The sequence below is a fragment of the Rattus rattus genome, chromosome X (genome assembly GCF_011064425.1).
Source record: "Rattus rattus isolate New Zealand chromosome X, Rrattus_CSIRO_v1, whole genome shotgun sequence".
Taxonomy (NCBI): domain Eukaryota; kingdom Metazoa; phylum Chordata; class Mammalia; order Rodentia; family Muridae; genus Rattus; species Rattus rattus.
The window spans coordinates 8,140,790-8,154,419 of record NC_046172.1 but is presented as its reverse complement, the minus strand read 5'-3'; the positions used below and the strand labels follow the sequence as shown (position 1 = coordinate 8,154,419).

At 45.6% G+C, this 13,630-nt stretch overlaps 1 long non-coding RNA gene across 1 annotated transcript; it reads right to left on the bottom strand.

Annotated features, from left to right (window-relative positions):
* Nucleotides 1–9,305: 9,305 nt before the first annotated feature.
* On the bottom strand, nt 9,306–13,256 carry LOC116889241. Its single transcript, XR_004386369.1, has 2 exons — nt 13,089–13,256; nt 9,306–10,159 (listed from the first exon to the last, which is right to left on the bottom strand). It is a non-coding gene; the product is annotated as an uncharacterized LOC116889241 (long non-coding RNA).
* Nucleotides 13,257–13,630: the final 374 nt, after the last annotated feature.

The following is a 13,630-nucleotide window of genomic DNA, read 5'->3' as shown; positions in this document are numbered from 1 at the left end:
GCTGGGATTAAAGACATATGCAGCCATGCCTGGCTTGCTTGTGTGCTTTTTTTTTTTTTCTTTTTCCTTTTTTTCGGAGCTGGGGACCGAACCCAGGGCCTTGCACTTGCTAGGCAAGTGCTCTACCACTGAGCTAAATCCCCAACCCCTGCTTGTGTGCTTTTTAAAAATGGGCCCTGTAGTGCACTTTGGCAGGCTGGACTCAAGCTCTCAATCCTCTTGCCTCCACCTCCATCTTCCTCAAAGACAGTCTGGGAAGTCATGAGAACATTGTTTGTATGTGCCCCAGTAAAGTCTCATTCAAATGTAGTGAGCATTATAATCCCAGAACTCAGAAGGCTAAAAGGCAGGAGGACTGCCATTAGTTCAAGGCAGGCCTGGGCTACATTAATTAACCTAAGACCCTGTCTCAAAAACCAAAAGAAGTTGAGCTGGGCATGGTTGTACAGCCCTTTAAGGGACATTATTTTGTTAGGTTGGTTTTTTTTCCTGGAGTTGAGGGCTGAACCCAGAGCCCTAGGCTTGCTAGGCAAGCACTCTACCACTGAGCTAAATCTCCAACCCCCACACTGTTTTCTTAAAGGCAAATTAAACAAACAGGTTGAGTATACAGTCCGAGTAGCAGATTGACTACATAGCTTTAAATGGTCTCAACGCATATTATTAACTTGACTCAATGTCTATCAAAAGGGCAGTTTCTGAGGGCCAGAGGGATTTTCAGAATAAGCTTTGTCTTAGGGGTTCTATCGCTGTGATGAAAACCTACGACCAAAGAACAAGTCGGAGAGGAAAGGGTTCATTTGGCTTACACTTCCAGATCACAGTCCATCATGGAGGAAGTGAAAATTCAGCCATGCGTGTATGATGTATATTCCATGGCTCTTACATTTACATTAAAGTTAAAAAAAACCAACAGAGAAGACTAGGGGGGTGGCTCAGTAGTAGCATGTGCAGGGTCCTAAGTTCCATTCCCAGCAGCACAGAAAAAGCCTCCCCGCTTCAAGCCTAACGCAAAAAATAAAAACAAACAAACAAAAAAACAAAGTAGAGCAAAATTCATGCAAAGTGACAATATGCATTTTCCAGGCACTCCTACGAAGAGCCAGATATAAAATGCACTCTCCGTAGCTGTAAGCATTGCATCCATATTTGTTAGCAGGCACTCCGAGGGCAACTCCGGCATTAATGGGCTTCTAACGCGCCCTTTCCTTTCTCTCCAGCTAAAACTTCATGGTGTAAACTGAGCATGCTCAGAGGCATTGTTGCCTATCTCTTTAAAATCTTTCAACACGCGGTCTCCCGAACCTTACACTGAGCATGCCTAAACGTGTATTTCTTAACTGAGCATGCTCAGAAGTGTCAGAATAGACGGAGGTCACTTTTGAGCATGCTCAGGAGTGTACTCCCCAACTGGGCATGCTCGGAATTGTGCTCCTTGCTCTGCATATTTATGATAGGACAACCCCTATATGAATATGTATAGACTCTCTGAATAAGGTCCCCAGGCTTCCTTTGTTCCCGAGGACCTCTTTTCAGTAACTCCCCTCCCTCGACTCTCCTTGCCTGCAGTGAGTAATAAATCTTCCTCCCGTCTTTCAGGCTGAGCTTGTTTGGGCTTTGTCCTTACCACAATGGCCTCTGGTTACAGGTTCAACCCGTTGAAAATTGAAAATAATTCGTGAAAAAAGGATTTTATCTCTGCTGACCATGTAAAGACTTCTTTTATTCTTCCCTGAACAGTATAGTAAATAGTGTCTGCCCTCACCTTGTCTTCTTTTTATATTTCTAGAAATAAAGCGAAGTATCGAGGAGGATAGTCACAGGTTATTAGCAAATATCATGCTATTTTCCTCTATTTAATTGTTTACCTATTTATTTAGAAACAAGGCTTCATGTATCCCAGGCTGCCCTTGAACACCCGAGCCTCCTGTGTCCAGTTCTTAAGTGTGGCAGTTACAGAGACGCACAATCATACGTCGTTTTTATATCATTTCCTATAAAAGGCTCAAGCACCTGTGAGCCTTTCATCTTTGTGGACCAGGTACCTCTGAAACTGAATCCCCTGCCTGAGACACAGGCCACTGAAGGTCATATGGATTGTCTGTGACAAATAAGGGATAGGACGGACCAGGAAAGGGCTTACGTATCATGGGGAGGTCCTGGGTTTAATCTCAGCACCCAGTGAGGGATGGTGAGCCCTGTAATATTAGCCCTGGAGAAATGACGGGTGCAGGCAGAAGAATTAGAATTCAATGTTATTTTCAAAGAACTTAGTTCAAGGTCAGCTAGGACTATGAAACTGTCTCAAAATAAGGATAGTGCTTTAAGCAGACCACTGCTGCTATGTCACATAAGCACAGGAATATTGTTAACTTGAGCTCATCCTTTTACCCAAGCAAAAACAGTTGTACTTGCGACTCTATCATTCAGAGGAGTCCACTGCAGTCCGGATGGTTTCTTTCTGTTGTCCATTGTTCCAGTTTCAAAGTTTCTAGGCAGTCACTCCTGCTCTGAACCTATCCCCCAGGTAGAAAGGACACTCAATTTCGTTTTCATTTGGAGTGTGTGTGTCATGCGTATGGGTGCACATCTGTGTGTAAGCCAGACACCAGCTGTTGATGCCATTCCTCAGGAGTACAATCTACCTTAGCTTTTGAGCTAGGGTTTCTTATTTTACTGTTGCTAAGTCCCAGGGATAGATCTATCTACATGTACCGTCCTACAAAGTGCACCACTACATCTGGCTTTTGAATAGATTCTGGGCTCAGACTCAGATCCCCACGATTACATAGCAAGCAGCTTACTAACTAAGCTATCCCACTAGCCCCAGAACCATTTTTGCCTTTTCTTTTCAAAGTTTGACTGTGTATGTATATATGTGTGTATGTATACACATATGTATATGTATACACACAAATGTATATATACTCTTGACAACTGAACAGAGGCTGAAGGAGCCACTTCCAAGATGGCCATCTCATGGTACTGGCTGTGGATTGGCCCTCAGTTTCTCATGACACACAGATGGATCTCCTTAGACTAAGCAGTCAGAGAGGGAACAAAACAGGAAGGGGTTGCAATGTCTTTAATAAACTAATGTCTGAAGTAACACACTATCCCCACCCCACCTGTTGTGTTTTATTAAAAATAAGAAGAGAAGGAATGTGTTTTGGCGAATGTGCAGGCAGGTGTGGGGAAGGGGTGCCTCTGTGGGGACCCATGCTCAGGCATTCCCCTGAGGTATAGTATAGAATAGAGTTTATTCAGGGCTTGGGGATGGAGAGCTGGAAAGAGTAGTAGAGACAAAGAAAGGCAGAGAGAGAGCAGAGAAGTAGAGGCTGGCCAAGAGCACATGGAGAGAGAAGGGGAGGGGAATGGGGACAGAGGAAGAGGGTGTGAGAGGACAGAGTGGGAGCAAGAAGACAAGAGACAGTGGAAGGGGCTTTTTATAGTGAGTCAGGCATACCTGGCTGTTGTCAGGTAACTGTGGGGTGGAGCCTAGACAAAATGCTAACATTCCTCCATTTTGGTTTAATTAAAAAAGAAAAATTAGAAAGAGGTGGTGGTGGAGCAGGAATAGGGTCATCGTGATCTTTAGCTACCTCCCGCTGACTTTGGGGTGACGTGTCTCTAGGAAACCTAGGAAAGTGGATATGGGGATGTTGTCCAGTCTTAGAGTTGGCTGTTTCCTTGCTGTCCGGGGGGTCTGTGGAACCATCTGTGGATAGGTCAGAAGGAACAGGGCCAGTAGAAGCGTCTGTGTCTGTGAGAGAAGATTGGAGAATCTGGGGGTTGCTTCTCTGGAGCTGTCCTGGATGTAATAAGTGCCTGGGCTTGACAAGATGCTGAAACACACACACACACACACACACACACACACACACACACACACACACACACACACACACACACATTTTATAGGTAGAGAATAAGGTTAAGTAGGTTTGGGAGAATAAATTTTTTTTAGGTATATATTTGAAACCCTTAGGTCTTGGTGGTTGGGGGTGACAGGAATCCCACCCTCTGGAATAGGTATTAAGGAGGAACTTTAGGCTATTGATTGGTAGATGTACTTATCTGGATGGAGTCTATTTGGTTCATGAGAAGTAGAGCTGAGTGGGTTTCCTGTAGCTTATAAGTTTACAAAAGAGATAAATTTGTTAACAACATGAACAGTCTTTAAGATGACTTTATGGAGGACAAAAACCATGAAGCACAAGGAGCAAGAAGTGCATTTTCCTCCTGTCTAGGAGACTGAAATATATGAACAAGAAACAATTTTAAGTTTATAATTGAGAGACAAAAGATATTCAAATCCTTTACTTTGTGAATACAGTTGATATTTTAGTTAAAAGACAATTAAAGAAAACTTAAAAATTTCATTTGTGATTATACAGTTGGATCATATAGTGGAATGTTTCATTAGGGTTAGGCAAATTTATAAGAACTTGAATAATGTTAGGACAGTGGCATAGCAAGAAGAGGAAATATGAAATGTGGACTAGAGCAATGACTCACCTTGATTTAGTTGCTGGAAACTGAGTTTAAGGAAGTAACAGGTTACATCTGTGAAAATTTATATCTAAACTTGTGTCTCATTTATCGTGAAGTCTGTAAGAAATGTAGCAGTCTTAGCTAGTTAAGGAATTAATGAGTAGAGGTAGTGGTAGATTACCTTAGGGTAAGGAGCTTGGCCAGTTTTCTAGCTGTCAAGCTAGTTACCTTAGCTGTCAACATAGTCAGAAATCTGGGAAGAATAGATTATAATCTAGGAGCCATGTAATATCCTAAAAATAACAGAGTTCATCTATAGTCCCCTATCTAAACAGGTCCCTGTGGTTTCTATGGCCACTCAGGCACAGTCAGTCTGGCGTTCAAGCCTAGAAGAAGAGCCTTTTTCTCTGTGGAATAGACCAGTGACTCACCTTGATTTAGACAATATGAGTCATTTGACTCTTAGGGTATCCAGTTTTGTCTACCGCGTAGACCAAGGCCAGCCCCCGCAATGGTGGTGCTTTTCATACCACAATCCAGGCAGTCTCTTGAAGCTGTGTCCATATTTTCCCGAGACCTTGGCGGGGGGTGGGTGGGGTCTGGGGGGGTGTCTATTAGGCTTTGGGAGATTTTGTCTGTCATAAACTTAATTGAGAGCTGAATCTATTGGTCATATCTGAGTTAGACAACTTGTGTTTCTTAAATTACTTGTTTGAGAACATATATAGTAAATAGAGCACACTATAACTTTGTGGTAGTAGTAAAATTCATTTACCAAGGCAGGATAGGAATGAAAATCGTAATTGTTAAGTAACTTTGGCAGGCTGCATAAGCAGAGAAAAACACATTTTGCATCAGCAGAGGAACACTTAGCTTAGAGTTGGCGTAGACCAGAATGTAAAGGAACCAGAGAGCTGATGCGGTGGCATGGGACGGTGGTGACAGAAAGTATGTCCGGGCGGGTTCAGGCCAGAGACACGAACTGAGTGGGCAGGCACACAGGCCCATTTCCCAGTCTGTCAGAGTGGCTCGGATGGCCCAGCAACTGACAGTGGCCTGAGGACCCAGCGGTGGTTGTGGGGCAGCTGTGACGTAAGCAGAAGGGGGAGCAGGAGATGGAGACAAATGTATGCAGGCTGCATGGAGCCACTATTTTTATGCCCACAGGCCTCGACAGTGACAAGGAGTGGGGAAGTGCAGCCACAAGCGGCTCAGAGGAAACCAAGTGGGGCGGGGCTTCCTCCTAGTAGCCGGAAGCCCCCGCCCAGTGCTTCCTCCTAGTAGCCGGAAGCCCCCGCCCAGTGCTTCCTCCTAGTAGTAGCCCGAAGCCCCAGCCCAGGGCCGGTGTTGCTCTTCCCCGCATTTCAGAGTCCATGTAACATTCCTAGCAATTCCTCTGGTAGCTTAAGAGAGCTCTGCAGGGGCAGGAGATGCCCAAAGGTTTCGAGCACCGACTGCTCTTCCAGAGGTCCTGAGTTCAATTCCCAGCAACCACATGGTGGCTCACAACCATCTGTAATGGGATCAGATGCCCTCTTCTGGTGTGTCTGAGGATAGCTACAGTGTACTTACTGACAATAAATAAATAAATCTGAGAGGAGAGAGAGAGAGAGGAGAGAGAGAGAGAGAGAGAGAGAGAGAGAGAGAGAGAGAGAGAGCGAGCGAGAGAGAGAGAGAGCGCTCTGCAGTGTGCCCGCAACGGTCCTGCTGCCCCTCAGATGTGGGACCAACAGTGCTAGCTCTGGCGCAGAGCTGTGTTCGCGCTTTTCCTGCAGCGGACACAGCAGCAGCAGCAGCAGAGCTTGCGCTCATTTCATGAGCCCGGGGCAGAGAGAGGAGGGGGGGAGAGAGAGGAGAGCTCAGGCGGACGTGTGCATGTAGGTGTGTGCACGCGCGAGAGAACGCAAGTGCAGGGGCAGATGGTCGCGAGCACAGGAAATCAGTGTCTCAGCAGACTCCCCCCCACCCCCCGCCGCCGCCGCAGTATGCAAGGGTGGGGCCAGATCTGCTTTTTCGGAGGCAAACCAGAATGGAGCAAATGGCGGAGAATGAGGGACAGGGGAGAAGGAAGCCTAAACTATGGACGGCTAGTCAGAGTTGTTTTAAAGTGCCAGTTTAGTGGCCATGTAGAGATATTGCTTATTGCACACTGTGAATTAGACTGGGACACCCCAGAAAGTAGGGACGAGGCGGCAAAGACCAACCCATTGGGTGAGAGTAGGGTTATTACTCACTCCTACCAGCGTCCTGAGGATACAAGAGAATGACAGACAGGCCAGATCACCAGGTTGTCACATGGGGGCTAAGCTCTGGGCTGGTGTACTAGTCAAGTACGGTAGTGAGAAGGGGGGAAAGTGTAGAACAGGAGTTTAATCTGTAACTGACGGTGAACAATCAACTGAGATAAGTCACTACCTTCGGACCAGCCACATGACAGTATAGTATAGAATAGTTTATTCAGGGCATGGGGAGGGGAGCTGAGAAGGTAGTAGAGACAGAAGGGTAGAGAGAGGGAGAGAGGGGGAGGGAGAGAGGAAGGGAGGGAGAGGGAGAGAGAGAGCGAGCGCGAGCCAGCAAAGTAGAGGTCGGTCCGCCATGAGCACGTGGAGGAGGGGGAGGGAACAAAAAGTGGGAGTCAGGTAACTGTGGGGCGGAGCTTGGACAAAATGCTAACACCACCCCCTTTTGGCTTTTCAAAACAAGATTTCTCTGTGTAGCCCTGGCTGTCCTGGAACTCACTCTGTAGACTAAGCTGGCCTTGAACTCAAGAGATCTGCCTACCTCCAGAGTTCTGGGATTAATGGTGTGTGCCACCACCACCAGGCTAATACTTTTGGGTTTGATGAGTTTATGAGGTATATAGCAAACCAAAGTAAAATAATAGTGAATGATAGGTGATTGATTGACAGAGAGCAAAACATCATTAAACTGGGTAATCAAGGGTTGGGGATTTAGCTCAGTGGTAGAGCGCTTGCCTAGCAACCGCAAGGCCCTGGGTTCGGACCCAGCTCCAAAAACAAAACAAAACAAAACAAAACAAAACTGGGTAATCAAGATTTCCAGCAAACCAGTGTGGTGGTGCATGCCATTAATTCTTGCACTTGGGAGGCAGGAGGTAGCTCTCTGTGAGTTCTATGCCAGCCTCTTCTACATAGAGAGTTCTAAGTCAGTCAGAACCATATAGTGACACCTCTCCTCCTTATAATCAGTCAGGAAAACAAACCCCAGCAGAAATCCTCTTTGGGAGGGAGGCAGCCAGCTGGGGTTCCCAACTGTTATTTCTCATGTGGATGAGCTTCCCATGGGCAAACCTCCAATAGAAATGGCTTACCTGGGGCTGGGATTTAGTCAACGGTGAGCGCTACCTAGAAGCGCAAGTCCCAAGGTTCGGTCCTCAGCTCTGAAAAAAAGAACCAAAAAAAAAAAAAAAAAAGAAATGAAGCTACCTTCTACCTGTCTTCAAGGACATGCTGGTTTCACTCTTGGCCTATTTTTCTGTTCTCTTTCCTCCCTGTCACAGATTTAGGGGGCTAAGCTAAATCCCCAGACAAGGGCTCTTGGAGAACACCTGATATAACATGGGTCTGAAATGGATCTGTTTGGGTCTGCAATGGAAGTTTCAATCCCACTTTCAGAGCCAGCTTCTTAGTGAGCTCAAACAGTACAAAAGCTCTTATCCAAAAGCTGTGATAAGATACCATAACCAAGAATGAGTTCAGCGAGGTATTGTACCACATGACTTTAATCTAGCATATGGAAGGTACTGACCGGCTAATCTCTGGGAGTTCAAGGTCTACATCACTGACTGCTCTTCAACAGGTCCTGAGTTCAAATCCCAGCAATCACATGGTGGCTCACAACCATCTGTCATGAGATCTGATGCCCTCTTCTGGTGTGTCTGAAGACAGCTACAGTGTACTTATATATAATAAATAAATCTTTTTAAAAAGGAGAAATACTTGCGAGGAAGTGCAGGTCTTGGGTTGCCCTGGGTTCGGTCCCCAGCTCAAAAAGAACCAGGAGAAATAATTTATTTGGGATTTCTGATTTCAGGGGTTTCCTGATTCAGAAGTTCATGATGTCAGAGTAGGAACACCAGGCGAGTCACATCTTTAAACAGAAACCAGAGGCAGAAACCACACTAAGGACCACTCAAGTCTTTTGGACCACAAAGTCAGTCTGCCCCAGTGACACACCTCTTCCAACAAGGCCATACCTCCTAATCTTTCCCAAAGGACAGAGCAAGCATTGAAACATATGAACCTGTGGAGGGCGTTTTCATTCCCACCACCACATCAATTCACCATATTAATGTACACGACACATGGTAGAAAGCCTGTCCAAGAAGGCCCATCCAGCAACTTTCACTGCCATGTCAGTGGTCATGTCCAACTGTTGGAGGCTGGTAAAACCCATTTCTTTCAACACAAAGCTGCAGTACTGGTAGCGAGGAAGGCGGAGACACACACACATCACACACACATCACACACACACACACACACACACAAACACACACACGCGCACACACACACACACACACACACACACAAACACACACGCCCACACACACACACGCCCCCCCCCACACACACATACACACACACACAGAAGTCATTTGATCTTTCATGATCCTTTAGTTGGAGTGTAAGGTCTCTAAATGGGAAAAAGTGGGTATTGCGGCCTATAGAAAGGAACCTGCCCTTGTTTTTAGGTTCAGTGTAAAGGACCTTGCCCTTGTTTTTAGGCTGATGTTCTGACACTCAGGCTCCATATCAAAATTAAAACCAAATCACCACCTCCCAAAACCTCCCAAATTCATCAAAATATATATTTAAAATTATCTCATTTGAAGTAATGCTGTTTTGTTTTAAATTCATGATGTGTTTACTGGGATGGTTTCCCACTCATCTTGAACCAGGGCGCCTTTAGTGCTGTGTCCTGCAGGAGCGGCCAGCCTTCCTTTTCCTTTTGTAGGCTGACAGGGCAGTGCAGCAGCCAACACACAAGACTGCCTTTTGTTTATGGCCGAAGACTGGGCTCATTTTATGACATCCTGGGCACTTTGCATCCATTAATAGGAGTTGGAGTTCTGTATCAGGCCCCACTTCTGTTTCCTTTTCTCTTCTGGAGAGGGATAAAGGAAATACTTTGCAAAAGGCATATCCTCATAGGTCTGAAAGGAAGTAATGTATTCTCTAATAAAATTAGTTTTTAAAAAGTCCAAGCAGAGGACTCAAGAGAGCTCAGCCATTAAGAGTACGTACTGCTCTTACAGAAGTTGCATATTTATTTCCAGCACCAAGATGGCAGCTTGCATCTGCCTGTAACTCCAGTTCCAGGGGATGTGGTGCTCTCTTCTGACCTCTGTCGCTCCTGCACACACATCCTTACGTAGGTAACCACACACATCCATAAAAAAAGAAAAGAATAGATTGCTTGTCTAGCATGTGCAAAGGTCTGGGTTCAATCCCCAGTACCAAAATCAAAACAAAACAACAGGCCAAGTTGTGCCATGTGGCACATGCCTGTCATCCAGTCACTGGAGAATCTGAGGCAGGAGGATAGCCATGACTTTGAGACCAACCTGAGCTATGTGGAAAGCACTCAGCCAAAGAGTTTTTCAGGAACAGCCAATATGGATCACAATCTTTGAAGATGACTCATCTGCAGGAGAGAGAGAACACATGAGAGATCAGGGAAATCTAGGAAGACCTAAGGGGGCTCAGAGTGCATTAGGGTTAGTAGGGTGTTGAGGAGGATACAAAGAGACCCTGGGGGCCTAGTATCTCATAAACTGGGTGAAATAGTGCACACTTTTAATCCTAGAATTCAAGAGCTAGAAGCAGAACCATCATATAAAACCCTGTTTCAATAAACTAAACCAACAAAAAGCCCACAAACAAATGTCAAAGGCCAGGTGCCTTTAGTCCTAGCACTTGGGAGGAGAAAGCAGAGGCAGGGGGACCTACAAAGCAAGTCCAGGACAGCCAGCTAGGCCTACTACACAGAGAAACTCTCTCAATAAACAAACAAACAAACAAACAATAACAACATACAAAACCAAGCAACCAAAACAAAATAGAATAGAACAAACAAAACAAAACAAAACAAAACATGAAACAACAAAACCAGAAAAGTGAAACCAAACCAAACAACAGAAAGGCCTAAGAAATGGAAACAGTGAGACAGACTGTGAGGTCTGACCTCAGCAAGCACACTGCCACTTAGATGCCAGCTTCAGGAAGGACCTACACTTGGGTGGACACACTCATGACTTGAGATAGCTGAGTGACAAGGCCAGGCCAGCTCACCAGGCCACAGGAGAGGAAAAGGCCCCAATTAAGCACTTTGTGTAGGGAGGGTGGGTACAGCAGAGCTTTGAGGCCTCTGTTAGGAGAAACAGGGAAGCTGCCTGGGTCCTGTCCAACCATTGTCAAGCATAAAGCTGGCTCTCATTAATCAGTAATGAAGTACAGAAGCCAGGCATTGTTTGTGGATCTTACCCTAGCAACCTGGGAGCAAAGCAGAGGAACAAACATTTCCGATGCCAGTTCCCTCTCAGCCCCTGCATCATGCTGGCTTTTCCCAGCAGACACATCGACTGTCTAGATGGGTCCTCAATAATAGGGTGGAGAGGCCACTGTGCCACCTTCCAGTCAGGTGCCTGTGTCTCAGGGCCCCTGTTTGTGTGAGTCTTAGCTGTGATGCCCTCAGCCGCTTCAAGTCTCCTTCAGCCTGTAGGGGTGGTGTTGGGGGTTAGGGAGAGTGGAGACTGGGTATTCCTGCTCCAGTGTCTGTTAGCCCCAAGTTCTCTTTGGTCGAAAAAGGAAAATTGCTATTGGCTCCTCGGACTCAGCATCCCCAGAACCCTACCCTTCCCTCTGCTCCCCATTCATCCTTGGCTGTCCTCAAGAGGACAAATGGAAAGCAAATCTCTCCTGTAAGGAAGGAAAACCCTGCAGAACAGGGAGAGCCCAATGACTTCTCATGCTAATCCATTGTCTGGTATCCCCTCTGCCTGATTTTTTTCCATCTCTAATCATTTTATGATTACAAGATTACATGCTCATTATCATACAGTCTGCGAAGGTGGAAATGTCCAATACAGACTATTCTCTCTGCTTCTACCACCTGGAAATGACCACAGCCCACTCTAGTCTATATTTGTCAGGATATGTAAATATATTCTCAATAAAAACAACAAGTGTTTAGCAAGTCTTTTAATTTTATTATTTTATGTATGTGAGTACACTGTAAAGGTCTTCAGACACACACCAGAAGAGGGCATCAGATCTCACAGATGGCTGTGAGCCACCATGTGGTTGCTGGGAATTGAACTCAGACCTCTGGAAGAGCAGTCAGTGCTCCCACTGAGCCATCTCTCTAGCCCACAACTAGTGTTTAAAACTTCCCTTTGTTTGTGTACCTGTGTTGGAATTAAACTTAGCCTCACACATGCAAAGCAAGCAACTAGCCACTCCACTCTAGTCATGACCCTAAATGTTGTGTCTTATTGTGGTAAAATACACATATTAATTTTTTTAACTTTTATCAACTGTTTAAACTATTAAAATGTGAAAATTTCCATTTTAGTCTTTGTGTATGTGGTACAGGGGATCAAACCCAGTTTCTTATTATGCATGCTAGGGAAGTGCTCAACCACTGAACCACACACCCCTGTCCCCATTCTTTTCTGTCTTTCTAAGTTACATAGGTTGGCTTTTAACTTGTCGTATAACCCAGACATTTCTTGAATTTCCAATTCACCCATTCTTCTTTCTCAGAGTCCTGAGTAGCTAGTATTACCTTACTGTCTAGCTTTTTTTTCTTTTGAATAGGGTCTTTTGTAACCCATGCTAGTCTCAAAGTCATTATGTAGCTGGAGGCTAATCTTGAACTGCTGATTGTCCTGCCCCCAGCTTCCAAGTGTTAGCTTTATAGGTGTGGACCACATGCCCTACCAACTGAAAAACATTTCCAGTCCTTTAAATACTTTATTATTATTATTATTATTATTATTATTATTATTAGTAGTAGTAGTAGTAGTAGTAGTAGTAGTAGTAGTAGTTTTTTGAGATAGGGGTTTCGTGTGTGTGTGTGTGTGTGTGTACCCTGGCTGTCCTGGAACTCACTCTGTAGACTAGGCTGTCCTCTGCCTCCCGAGTGCTGGGATTAAAGTTGTGCACCACTACACCCCACTTTATCCAATCTTAAAAAAGGAAGGAAAGTCATGTTTGCCATAGCATGAATATATTCTGAAGAAAAATATTGACTTAAGTGAGGCTCCTCGCATAGACAGTTTTATAAAGACAGACTGGAGAACGGTGTTGGCATGGAGGAGAAAGGAATTGGAAATGGTGGAGACAGTGTCAGTTTGAGATGAGAAAGGTCTGGAGATGAGTGGTCCCGAAAGGGACATGAAGAAGATGGAGATACTGTCACAGAACCTCAGGTGACAAAGGAGAAAAGTGAGGAAGCCAGTGTCAGGGTGATAGAGAAGTGGACTTGCTGAAGAAAACTGCTTCCAGAGCCGGCCATCCTGGCCTCTCACCCCAGCAGTACAGACAGTGCACAGTATCAACCTCTCACTCACCTGGAGAGGGGGGCGGAGCGCTTAGTTAGGTCGGGAGGATGTGGAGCGTGAGATGTTCATGGAACTGGATGAGCAGCTGCAAGAGCTGGATGCCAGCAAAGCCAAGATGAGGACCTCAAGGGTCTTTCACGGACTGGGTTTCACACCTGCCCTGCAGCGAAAGAAGCTGAAAGAAGCTGAAAGACTTCAGTGGTGGCTGGCGGAAGAGAGTTGCTCTTGCCAGAGCCTTCTTCTTCTTCTTTTTTTTTTAATCTTTATTAACTTGGGTATTTCTTATGTACATTTCGAGTGTTATTCCCCTTCCCGGTTTCCGGGCAAACATCACCCTCCCCCATCCCTTCCTTATGGGTGTTCCCCCCCCCACCCTCCCCCCCATTACCACCCTCCCCCCAACAATCTAGTTCACTGGGGGTTCAGTCTTGGCAGGACCCAGGGCTTCCCCTTCCACTGGTGCTCTTACTAGGATATTCATTGCTACCTATGAGGTCAGAGTCCAGGGTCAGTCCATGTATAGTCTTTAGGTAGTGGCTTAGGCCCTGGAA